This window comes from Sphaerodactylus townsendi, linkage group LG05 (assembly GCF_021028975.2).
Source record: "Sphaerodactylus townsendi isolate TG3544 linkage group LG05, MPM_Stown_v2.3, whole genome shotgun sequence".
Lineage (NCBI taxonomy): Eukaryota > Metazoa > Chordata > Lepidosauria > Squamata > Sphaerodactylidae > Sphaerodactylus > Sphaerodactylus townsendi.
Window position 1 is genome coordinate 21,482,473 of NC_059429.1, and position 13,097 is coordinate 21,495,569.

General features: G+C 45.2%; 1 protein-coding gene across 1 annotated transcript in view; it reads left to right on the forward strand.

Annotated features, from left to right (window-relative positions):
• The first annotated feature begins 1,317 nt into the window (after positions 1-1,317).
• Positions 1,318-13,097, forward strand: part of B3GNT3 (UDP-GlcNAc:betaGal beta-1,3-N-acetylglucosaminyltransferase 3) — a 34,464-nt gene continuing 22,684 nt past the window's right edge. The window contains exon 1 of the mRNA XM_048495813.1: positions 1,318-1,390. The gene's annotated coding sequence lies outside the window, so the exon portion shown is untranslated. The remainder of the gene's footprint in view (positions 1,391-13,097) is intronic.

Consider the following 13,097-nt stretch of genomic DNA (forward strand, 5'->3'; position numbering starts at 1 on the left):
ACCTTGAAGAAGTTGAAATTTCTGGAGAACAGGGTCTTAACGATGTGACACGGTAGTTTCCCATTTAAAGAGTGCTTTCCCAGAATTCAAATTTGTCTGGTAGAAGACCAGGCTGGGAGATAAGTTTGAGGGCTTCCCACTTCAAGACAAGGACCTGGAGATCTCCTGGCATTATAACGGAACAGTTTCCCTGGAGAAAGGGGCTGCTTTGGAGAGTGGACTTTAGGTAGGGCACTTTGTAGGGGTGTCAATCTCCAGGTGTTGATTAGAGAGATCCTGCTGTTACAATCTCCAGGTGGATCCTCTTTGATCTGAGATTGCAAATGCCTTAACAGTCCAGGTGCTTGGGAGCAACAGCCTCAGAAGGCCATTGCTTTCACCTCCTGCAGGTGAGCTCCCAAAGGCACCTGGTGGGCCACTGCGAGTAGCAAAGAGCTCGACTAGATGGACTCTGGTCTGATCCAGCTGGCTTGTTCTTATGTTCTTATGTGGCAGAGATCAGTTCATCTGGAGACAATGGCTGCTTTGGAGGTGGTGTCTACGACTACGGCATTGGATCCAACAGAGATTCGTCCCTAAAACTCACCCCCAATTGTCCAGGCATTTCCCCTCCCGGAGTTGGCAGCCATACCTCTGTCCTTGCCCCCTCCCCCCCATCTAAGTGACTGTGCTCCAAACTCCACATAGATCTAACTGCCTGAACATTGCTCCCCAATCCTCAGAAGTTTTCCCCACATTTATTTATTTACTGCTAGCTCGCTTGCTGCTATCCTTTGGCAACCCAGCAAACAAACCACTTTTTAGTTAATGAGATGGTGATGGCAGGGTGGGGCAGGGCAGGCTGGGGTAAGGAAAAAAATAAGAAAAGAAATAAGGAAAAGAAATAAGAAAAAGGTGGGCGTCTTGTTGAAAAAAAGGAAAGAAATAAGAAAAAGGTGGGCGTCTTGTTGAAAAAGCATTTCTTTAGCAGATTTCCTAGAATGCTTTAAAAAACCCCTTTCCTCCAGACCAGGCTTCCTGTCGACAGGAAGCAGTGAATTTTGCAAAGCAGCGATCTGTGATGCTGAGAGATATCAACAAACACAGCTGAGTTGTGAACATTTCTGTTTGGCTGTGAGGGGAGGAAATGGCTGATTCCCCCACAACCTCCTTGTCAGGTCTTCAAATCTCCACCCGGAAAACCACAGGAACCCTGCCTTGTCAGGAAGGCTGCCTGCAGGCAAAATTCACCTGGATATCACCACGCCCCACCTGCCCCACCTTCCTCGGCTGGGCTGGGCCTTCCTCTGGCTGTTCAGATGAGAGCTAAGCTCAGGTGTGTGAGGCAGGGCCGAAGCACCGAAGGAGTAAAAAACGGAACACTTCAGCCTGCAGGAGCTTCATCATCTTGGTGAGTGCATTTTTTGAGGGTACCGTAGTGCTTTTAGAAGAATTTCAGGTCGCTCTTGAGCAGCAGTCTGCAAGAACTGGTAGGAACTGGAGATCCCCTTTAATTAACACTGGGAAAGATTCTGAAGAAGAGTTCTGTGGAACTCTAAAGGTTGCTTAAAGCTCTTTGAATTTTTTAGTCAGTCCTAAAAAATTTTTTTTACAGTGTCCTTCGATTGCAGATTGGATTTGCTGATCCGAACGGTATGGATTTATGCCTGGCGCGGCCTTTTTGTGAATGATGTGAAGGAGGTTTTGTATCATTTATCCTTCGGTGGAACTCTCTCTTTCCTGTTCTTTTCAGTTTGGTGTCATATGAGGCATTTACAGAAATGCCATATCTGTATAGCAGAGTCTTAATGTGTGGGAAGTCTTTCATGGCGTCGAAGTAAATAACGTCTCCTAGTAACTATTGTCTCATTAAGCCTCCGTGAAAGTGACAGGATACTTTTCGCCAGGCCTTTTGGCAACTCTGAAGGCAGGTACAAGCACAAAATACCTTTAGTGGCACAGAATTAAAATATACGTGTGGTCAGAAAGATTTATACTTTAAAATGGTAATAGTTAGGGTTAAAATTGATGTCATAAAATGGTGGAATTAGTGATTATGTTATAATTCACACAGGTCTTCATTTTAAATTTTTTAAAGATTTAATAATTACATTTTTCATTTTAAAATATATATTTTATTTTCTCAACATGTACAAGAATTAATAAAATAAACATAAATACTTTCACACCCCACCACATCCGTACAAAAGAAGAACATGAATACAAAAAAGAAAAAAGAGGAAGAGAGAAAATAACCAAATAATGACGTCCCACTGTCTCATTGTTGAATTCTAATCCAGTCTAGATTCAAGCATCTAATTAAAATAAAACAATGTATCATTTACGTTTTATCATTTCCATTATTCTGTTTCAGTCTGCTGTTTTCTTTTAAATCTCAAATCCTGCATTATTTGTCTCCTGCCATATTTTTCAATAGATAGTCTGTAAAAGGTTTACAGCATTCTACAAGCTTCTCTGTTTTACTGTCCTTCAATGTTAATTTGGCTTTTTCTGAATATTCTGTGATCTTCTGTATCCAATCTTTCTTGGTACTCTTCTCTCTCTCCGTTTCAGGGCATACAGTGACCTTGCAGGCATAATATAATAAGCAAGTCAATAAGACCGGATCACCCAGTTTGAAATTCGTACAATAAAAATAGCCCAGAGCCAGTGGTGGGATCCAAACATTTTAGTAACAGGTTCCCATGGTGGTGGGATTCAAACTGTGGCGTAGCGCCAATGGGACTGAGCGGGGCACGATGGGGGCGTGGCCAGGCATTCCAGGGGCGGGGCATTCCTGGGCGGGGCTGTGGCAAGGACGCAGCCGCTGCGCCGGTCCTTGGGCGGGAAACGAATGCACACAGGCGCAGGCTGCCACGCACGCCGGTGCACCTCCTGCTAGACTGCTTCAAGTTCTGCGCGCTACTGCTGAGAGGAGGGGCATAACTAAGGCAAAAATCACGTGGCAAAATCACCCATTAGTAACCCCCTCTCGGCACACACAAATAATTAGTAACCTACTCTCGGGAACCTGTGAGAACCTGCTGGATCCCACCTCTGCCCAGAGCCTCCAATATATGGGATTTCACATTTGCCTAAAAATGTAACTGACAAAGCTGCCACCTTCTTCCTTTTCTAAGCAGAGCTCTCCTGCCTAATTCTTTCCAACCCTAACCTGTTTTTGCCGTAACCTGGATTTCCCAGGCTAACCTGATCTTATCAGATCTCGGGAAGCTCAGCAAAGTCAGCACTGGTTAGTTCTTGGTGGGAGATCACCACGGAATACCAGGGTTGCCATGCAAAGGAAGGCAATGGCAAAGAATCTCTGAACGTCTCTTACTTTGAAAACCTTCTAGTTTTGCTATTAGGTTGTAGCTTGATGGCACTTTTGCCACCAATATTGTTCTATATTACAAGGCTGTTGTAAGCATTCAGACAAGGTAGAGAGGCATGTATCCGACCATATAGTTCCAAAGACTTAAGGGCACCTAAGACTTCAGAAAAAGAATGGATGATTTCTCACTGATTCCTCTCCCAGGTTGCCCTTCCCACTTCGGCCCCTTCCACACATGCCCTTTCAATCCACTTTCAATGCACTTGGCAGCTGGATTTTACTGTACGGAATAGCAAAATCCACTTAAACAATTGTGAAAGTGGATGGAAAGTGCATTATTCTGCATGTGCGGAAGGGGCCCAAGTCTCTGATGATGAAGGCCCACTGACCCCCACAAACAAAACTGGACTCGGCGCGCGCGCGCTCACACACACACACACACACACACACACACACACACTCCTGAACAGGTCTGTTTTACACATTCTGCTAGAGCAGGGGTCTGCAACCTGCGGCTCTCCAGATGTTCATGGACTACAAATCCCATCAGCCCCTGCCCGCATGGCCAATTCCCTGTGGTAGAGGAATAGGAGTGTGGAAGATTTTGTGATCTGTAAGGTTGCCAGGCATTGGCTGGCAAACAGCAGAAGAAGAAAAAGATGCTGATGGGGGGGAATGACAGTGTGGCAGGATGTCACTCCTGGCGAATACTGGGAAGTGCTGACGAGAAGCTCTAGGATTCAGACAGAGCCCTATGGTTTTGTCTGGCTCCTAAAGAGTCACTTCTGATTATTTGTTGAAACACAATGCTGATTTGGGGAGTCCTTTCCTACCCTGCTGCCCTGCAGAATGGCAACGGGCAACGAAGAGGGAGTCTGGGAGTTGCGTTGCTGAAACAGTCTTCCTAAGTCGCTAAGTGTCTGAAAACAAACAAAAATGCTTCCTTTTTCGTTTGTCATTTTTTTTACATTAAAAAATGGATATGTACACCAGTTTCTAGAAACTTCTGTTGGTTGCAAAGAACCCACTGAAGACTTTGGCCCTTTCCCCACTTACCTTAAGCCCCGCGCTACTCTCCTCAAGTAGCGCGGGGTCCAGCTGCACTCCCCACTTCAGGGGCAGTGAGAACGCAGCTGCCCCGACGCTTCCTCTCTCTCACGCCCCCTCAGCGCGCGTAATTCCTGGTGCCTTTTGAAATGGCACCTTTTGATGACCCCGCGCAGAGCACGAAGTCGTGGGGAAGCCAGGGCACGCGCCAGGAATTGCGCGCACCAGGAATTGCGCGTGCTGGGAATTGCGCGCAGCAACCTTCGGCCAAGGTAAGTGGGGAAAGGGCCATTAAATGGTTTGCCTTTCCAGCTGTGTCCTTGGGCTTCAAGAAACTGAGTGAAAAACTGATGATTTCCTTTCAACCCCGAGACATGTCTAAGCAGGCAGAAGTGGCTGATTGCCATATGAGTTGGTTGAGGAAATAAATCCACAAATGATACCAGTTAATTATTAGTGGTAAACATGATGTCTCGAAGACCTGAGCTAACAGCTGAATGATAGTTCTATTGGACTCAAAGCTTACAATTTTGTGACATTTTAGTTGGTATTGATACGGAATTATGCCACTTGGTGGATTTTCTCCATCCTATATTGAAAAAGAAGAAGAGTTTGGATTTCTCCCCACCTTTCTCTCCTGTAAGGAGATTCAAAGGGGCTTACAATCTCCTTTTCCCCTCCTCTCCCCACAACAGACACCTTGTGAGGCTGAGAGAGTTCTGGAGAACCCAATGTCACCCAGCAGGCTTGGTGTGTAGGAGTGAGGAAACTATCCTGTTCACCAGATTTGTGAAAGAGTGGGGAATCAAACCCAGTTTTCCAGATTAGAGTCTACCTGCTCTTAACCACTACAAGCTGGTTTTAGCATGTGGAATGGTATAGCATAGCCTGATCTTGTTAGACATCAGAAGCTAAACTGGGGTTGAACCTCGAAAGGATACCTCCAGGAAAGAGTCTGCAGAGGAAGACAGTGGCAAACCACCTCTGCTTAACCACTTGCCTTGAAAACTCCACCAGGGATGCTGTAAATTGACTGAAGCGTGACAGCACTTTACACACATAATGACTCTATTTCCATTGAGTCCAAGTCTCCATATGTTATAGTGCAGTGGTGGTGAACCTTTGGCACTCCAGATATTATGGACTACAATTCCCATCAGCCCCTGCCAGCATGGTCAATAGGCTGTGCTGGCAGAGGCTGATGGGAATTGTAGTCCATAACATCTGGAGTGCCAAAGGTTCGCCACCACGGCTATAGTGCAATCCTACTCAGGTCTAGTCAAAAGACAGTCTCTAACCCCTGTCAATGTTGCTTGCTTCCTGGTAAATGTGCATAGAAATACACATTTGGTGGTGGAAAGTTTAGAGCCGTGGTGGCAAACCTTTGGCACTCCAGATGTTATGGACTACAATTCCCATCAGCCCCTGCCAGCATGGCCAATTGGTGGTGGAAAGTTTAGAGCCGTGGTGGCAAACCTTTGGCACTCCAGATGTTATGGACTACAATTCCCATCTGCCCCTGCCAGCATGGCCAATTGGCCATGCTGGCAGGGGCTGATGGGAATTGTAGTTCATAACATCTGGAGTGTCAAAGGTTCGCCACCACTGGTTTAGAGCAATCCCACAGGGCTATCAAGGTAACAGATAGCCAGAGGTAGTTTGCTATAGCCAACCTTTGGCTTCCTTGGTGGTTTCCCATCCAAATACTAACTAGAGCAGACCCTTCTTAGCTTCTGAGACCTGATGAGATCTGCTTAGCCTTGGGGCAGGATTGAACATTTAGCCCTTGCAAATTGTGAGCATTTGCAAACGTGCAGTGATTTTCTACAGGAATAGTAGATGGAACTTTCTGCTTGAAGGATCCCCATCCTTGTGCCTATGGTCACTTTTAGAATTGGTGAACGGAAGTTCGGCACCACTTAAAATGGCTGCCTTGGGGGTGGGGAAGAAGAGTTGGATTTATATCCCTTCTTTCTCTCCTGTAAGGAGACTCAAAGGGGCTTACAAACCCCTTTCCCTTCCCCCCTCACAACAAACACCCTGTGAGGTAGGTGGGGCTGAGAGAGCTCCGAAAAACTGTGACTAGCCCAAGGTCACCCAGCTGGCGTGTGTGGGAGTGTACGGGCTAATCTGCATTCCCCAGATAAGCCTCCTCAGCTCAGGTGGCAGAGCTGGGAATCAAACCCGGTTCCTCCAGATTAGAGTACACCTGCTCTTAACCACTATGCCACTGCTGCTCCTGGAAGTGGAGCACTGGAGGTGGAGCTGGAGGTTCCACAAACGCTAGAAGGTTCCTTCCCAAGCATCCTTCTATAAAGGAGATGTAAAGGTGATTCATCCAGGGCTTCTCTGAAGCACTTCCTGTATTCATGAGGTGGAAGAAACCTAGGATTGGCTCTGTGCTTGGAGGACAGGACAAAGCTAGTGGGAAAATGCATTAGCTTTCTTTAATAAATAATATTTCCGCTAATTGTCCCTTGGTAGGCAGCTCAAGGGAAGTTCTTCCCCATCCTCCTAATTATGAAAAAAATGATATAGTGATGACTCCTGACAAAAATCCAGTCCAAGTCAGGAAGAACCATAAGTTGACTCAGTGGCTGTGGAGTGTGTCATGCGGCCAGGAGAACTGTGTGCTGAATTTGTTTTTGAAACCAATGAAGCTCCTAGAGCAGAAGTAGAAGAGTTTGATTTATATCCTTCCTTCCTCTCCTGTAAGAAGACTCAAAGGGGCTTACAAACTCCTTTCCCTTCCTCTCTTATAACTGAGGCTGAGAGAGCTCAGAAGAACTGTGACTAGTCCAAGGTCACCCAGCTGCAGGTGTTGGAGTGCACAAGCCAATCTAGTTCACCAGATAAGCCTCCTCAGTTCAAGTGGCAGAGTGGGGAATCAAATCCAGTTCTCCAGATTAGAGTGCACCTGCTCTTAACCACTACACCATGCTGGCTACACCACACTAGCTCTCGTTAGCAGCTTTCATTTGTAAAGTTAAATCATGAGGTACGGTAACAAATGGAGCAGCAGTGGCGTAGGAGGTTAAGAGCTCGTGTATGTAATCTGGAGGAACCGGGTTTGATTCCCAGCTCTGCCGCCTGAGCTGTGGAGGCTTATCTGGGGCATTCAGATTAGCCTGTACACTCCCACACACGCCAGCTGGGTGGCCTTGGGCTAGTCACAGCTTCTTGGAGCTCTCTCAGCCCCACCTACTTCACAGGGTGTTTGTTGTGAGGGGGGAAGGGCAAGGAGATTGTAAGCCCCCTTGAGTCTCCTGCAGGAGAGAAAGGGGGGATATAAATCCAAACTCTTCTTCTTCTTCTTCTTCTTCTTCTTCTTCTTCTTCTTCTTCTTCTTCTTCTTCTTCTTCTTCTTCTTCTTCTTCTTCTTCTTCTTCTTCTTCTTCTTCTTCTTCTTCTTCTAAAAACCTACATTTTTTTAAAAAAAATGCCGAGGGTGAAATTGTACCTTATTTTTACACTCTTTCCTTGTAGAACAGGAGAGGCAGCTTTGGAGGATGCTGGCATTTGACCTTGGGCATGCCGAACCAAACCGAATGCCTGCTTGTGCCTCTTTGCAAATTTGGAGTTGCAGTGTTGATGCAGAAACCAGGGTCTGAACTGGATTAGCTGCCTTGGCTTTGATTCGTAAATCAAGCTTGAGAGAAACTGGGGTGGCAGATTTTGTCACTCCCAACTGGATGGCCCCGATAGACTAACTTTGCCCTTGTTCTCAAAAAACCGGCCCTGCAGCATTCTGAGTTTGAGAATGTGCAGGGGTTAGGTTGCTTTGGTTTCCTGTCTCCCAAGGGGCGCTGGCACTGTTTTCATAATAGCCAAGAAGCTGGCGGTGAGGGGCGGAGTTGGGGAGGGAGACGGGGTGAAATCTGGGGGAAGCAGACCAGGGTGCAAGCTCTGTGCAACTTTCGTTTCCTCCTCTGTTTTATTCACTAGGCTTGACCTAAGGGTAAGCTAGCCGTGGCTGAAGCACTAGTGTGGTAGAAACCACACTTGCGTTCACCCAGGTCTGCTGATTCACCCTATAAACACAATATCCCCTCATGAGAGAGAGGTTCTGCCTATGTCAGATGCCTTAATCTTTAGATTAAGAGTTACAATTTTAGCTCCGGTGTTTTTTTCTTGTTCTTTTTAAACATAACCAGAAAAAGAGAAACAAAAATGTTGAAACCAATACAGTTATTCAGTTTAGGTTTTCATTCTCTGGTAGGGTTGCTGATTCCAGCTTTGGGAATGCTTGGAGTTTTGGGGGTGCCACTTGGGGGGATGATTCTGGGGGAATCCTTTGGCTCGTGTGTTCCCTTCTCTGGGGGCGAATCACAATGGTTTTGAAATTTTCATGCGTTGACCTGAAAAATTGTTGATTTGTTTTTGCTTTACCCTCGTGCATCTCAGACTTTGGATCCCCCTTTTGCTGTTGCACATTGATTTAATTTAATTTTAGAGTTGGAAGGGACCGCCACATCTAGTCACTTCAGGAGCTATAATACTTCTGTTACCGCGCTGCCTGGTAACTTTTAATAGCTCCAGACCAACCAGCTCTCGGCAGCGCAGGAGAACACAACCGGGACCCGACACAGCGAGTATAGTAAATAATAAAAGGTTTTATTGAGATGTGTCAGCACCTCCGCACCACAGCAACTGCCCTGCCTAGCAGATTTACAACATCTTAAATACACTTTCTCCTGTCGGGAGTCCAGGAGAATACGGGACAGCCTACAACCATTCATTCACAAAATACATGACAACCAATCATACAGCTACAATACATGGGAACCAATCAGAGTCCGATGGGCAGTCCCTTCTTGGATTTCGCGGCTGGAGTAAGGCGAGGCGATGACGTAGGTACTGGCAGGAAAGGCACAAAAGAGTCCTTTGGGTGCTTGGGGTCAGGAAACAAAACTTAACGATGATGGCACCCTTATCTGCCTGCTGGTGGGGTTAGGCAGATTGAGGCACTTCTTCTGGGGTCCCTTTTGTCAATGTCCATTCCGGGTTTTACAAATGAAAGGAACGTGCCCAGGTGGGGCAGGGGTGGATTCCTGCCTTGAGCCAAGGAGGTTCCATGCAGACGCAAATACAAAAGATAACTATAATTCCTACTTTCTATCTAATACAGGGTTGTTCCTACCTATCTTATACAGAAATAAAACATTGTTCCATCTTTATTCCAAATCCAAATCCAAAACCTTTATTAGGCATAAAACCAGTGCCAAGAATTTCAAATACAATACAAAGATCATTATTGCTCAACTTGCAGTACACAGAGTAAAAATATAGCAACAGCTTCAGAGATTTCAACATTAGAGTTATTTAGAAGCTTAGCCATTTTTATTTTATCAGAAAGGAGCATAAATCCTGTTGGTAACACAGTTCTCAAATCGGTTCTGATGTTGTTATATTTTGAACAATGAAGCAGAATATGAGAAAGTGTATCAGTTGTATCAGGACAAAATCGACAGCAACGCTCATTTTGTGGAATACCAGAGAAGCGACCTTGAAGATGTACTGACGGAAAAGAGTTACACCTTGCTCTAGTCATGACCCATCTGCAATTGTAATTAATAAGTTGTTGCAGGTATATAGCAGGGACCATCTTGATTAAAAAATAAGACCAGAAGTGGAATAAAATCACTTCTGGCTCCGCTATCACTTTCCCCCGTGTAAAATATATTATTTGTACATCAGTCTATTATAGGATTAAATGACTGTGTTGTATGCATAAATACTGTTATCAGTTGCCTACGAGGTATAAGCAAACCAGCAGAACCAACAGGGAAACTGTGTGCTTGCAACCATCAACCTTTGAGGATGTTTGCCCATCCCTAGAAACAAATTGAGGCCTGCAACCTGGGTTTGCAGAGCAATCGTGAAATAGAGGTTGCCGATAAGAGATATCTGCAATCTTTAATTTGTTGATAACTAGGAAATGTTGAAAGGCAGCAGATGGAGGATCCTTCAGTCTTCAATTAAGCCAATTAGACAAATATTTATTTTCACGATGGGTAATGGGGTAAAAAAAAGGAAAGGATTGCCACAAAGGTGTTGGAAATGTATAGATTGCCTCACCTGGGTTTATCACAAAACATTAGGTACAAAAAAAAGCTTTGTCTCTCTCAAGAACTGGTTGGAAAAACCATGGGTCCCGGATGTAGAGCTATCTCAAGGTTAATTATAGGCTGCTAACACTGCAGCATCTATTTAACACTTAAGAGTTTAATTCTGTAAAGATCAGGGAGGTTGAAATTTGCGTGTAAGTTAGCCTTCCTGCATGGCCAAGAGTTGATTCATCAATCCAGTAAAAGCATTCTGACATTTTACGAGGAACAGGACTTTAAAAAAAAAATGGTTTTGCAATCTTGTTGACTCCATCGGCCCACTGAAGAGTTTAATCCTGTAAAGATCAGGGAGGTTGAAATGAGAGAGTAAATTGGCCTTCCTGCATGGCTAAGAGTTGATTCATTAGTCCAGTAAAAGCATTCTGACATTTTACGTGGAACAGGATTTTTTTTTTATGGAAATTTCAATCATGGGTTTGCAATCTTGTTGCCTCTCTTGGCACTTCTGATTTTTCCCGGACAGGGAGTGGGCGTATCCACATAAGAACATAAGAACAAGCCAGCTGGATCAGACCAGAGTCCATCTAGTCCAGCTCTCTGCTACTCGCAGTGGCCCACCAGGTGCCTTTGGGAGCTCACATGCAGGATGTGAAAGCAATGACCTGCTGCTGCTGTTGCTCCCGATCACCTGGTTTGTTAAGACATTTGCAATCTCAGATCAAAGAGGATCAAGATTGGTAGCCATAGATCGACTTCTCCTTCATAAATCTGTCCAAGCCCTTTTTAAAGCTATCCAGGTTAGTGGCCATCACCACCTCCTGTGGCATCATATTCCAAACACCAATCACACGTTGCGTGAAGAAGTGTTTCCTTTTATTTATATATTTTTTTTAAATCCACAAAATGGGGACTGCGACTAATCATAAAATGATTGGGAAATTTGGCATGGGGGCCTCCCTGTAGACACAGAAGTGACTTTGGCTGTGGCTTGTCTCTATTTATCTGTGACTTCGACTGAGAGAGCTCATAGCACAGAGGCATGTTCTTATTGCATGACTGTTGCTTTAAATCTTATGAGAATGGGCCACATGGGGGGGGGGGAACATCCCTCTCTTTTTCTTTGGAGAGATTCATGTTAGCTTGTTAAATGCTGGTGAGCGCCGGGTGTCACTTCCTTGTGATTTGGGTTAGATTTCTAATACATGTTGTTTCCAGTTCATTATTATTGCTTTTTTAATACTCAGCCCTTGGACTTTAAAATTTAGCTATGGGATGATTACTGAGGTCTCTGTACCTTCCATGTTGTATGGTCACTTGTTGGATTCTTTTGAAACCTAGTCTAAAGAAGTGGAGGAAAGCCAGGAATGTAGAGTTGGCAGCCGCGTACTTGGAACCTTTGGGGGTTCTTGGTAGTGGAACTGGGGAGGGGTGTATGTCACAAACACTCCAGAGTCACTTCTGGATTGGTGTTGCTAATTCTGGGTTGGGATTTGGGGTGAAGAGATCAGGGTTTGGGGACGGAGCTCAGTGGAGTATAATGCCATATCTGCTGCTGGTTCCCGGCCCCTCAATGATGCAGCTGGCCTCCTGCCTGGTGGAACACTCTTCCTTCAGCTGTCCGGGCCCTGCTGGATCTCGGTGAGTTCCGCAGGGCCTGTAAGACGGAGTTGTTTCACCGGGCTTTTGGAGTGTCCGGCCGCTGATGTGCCCCCGCCCCCCTCCCACCCCTCCCCTCCCCTATTTTAGCCTCTTGTGTTGGGGTCCCTCTACCATCTATGGGACCCTTCCCTCCCATCTGGGAGGGTTTTATTAAGGATTTATTGCCGACGCTGTTTTTATATGCTGATCGCTGTTGTTTATTTTAAATGGGTTTTAATTGTATGCTGTATCACTATGTTGTTAACCCCCCAGAGCCCTTTGGGGGTAGGGTGGTATAAAAAACTCAAAAATAAATAAATAAATAAATAAATAAATACATACATACATACATACATACATACATACATACATACATACATACATACATACCCTCCAAAGCTGCCGTTTGCATTAGTTAAGAAGTGTAAAGGGTGCAATTAGCAAGTGTGATTTCTCCCACCCTGGACATTCCACAGGTATATATATTCCACTTGCTTTACTACCATCAGATCCTCTGAAGACACCAGCCACAGATGCGGGCGAAATGTCGGGAAAAATGGTATCAGAACAAACCCCACAACACCCCAGTGATTCCAGCCGTGAAAGCCTTCGGCAATACATGTCATAATTCCATATCAGAATCATTGGTAATTCAACAGGTCTTCAGTCCAATAGATTCTGAAGTAGTGTCCCTAGAACAGGGTCCTCTCTTGTAATTGTTGGCAGATTCAATGATTAGTCGCATGTGAAAGTCAAATATAAACAATGAAGATGAAGAAATTCCAAATAAGACACCCATTTCACCCTCACTGTCCTGGGCTTGACCACTTCGAACAACTAATAGCCTGTCCAGTCTAGGGAATCAATATGCGGCATAATCATGTAAGCCCTTCTTGTGTTCCCCAGACGTGGAGGACGATGCGCTCACAAGTCAAATAGTAATACAGTAATAGGAAGTAATGCCTCTGAAGATGCCAACCATAGATGCAGGTGAAATGTTAAGAGCTAAAACTAGCAGACCACAGCCATGC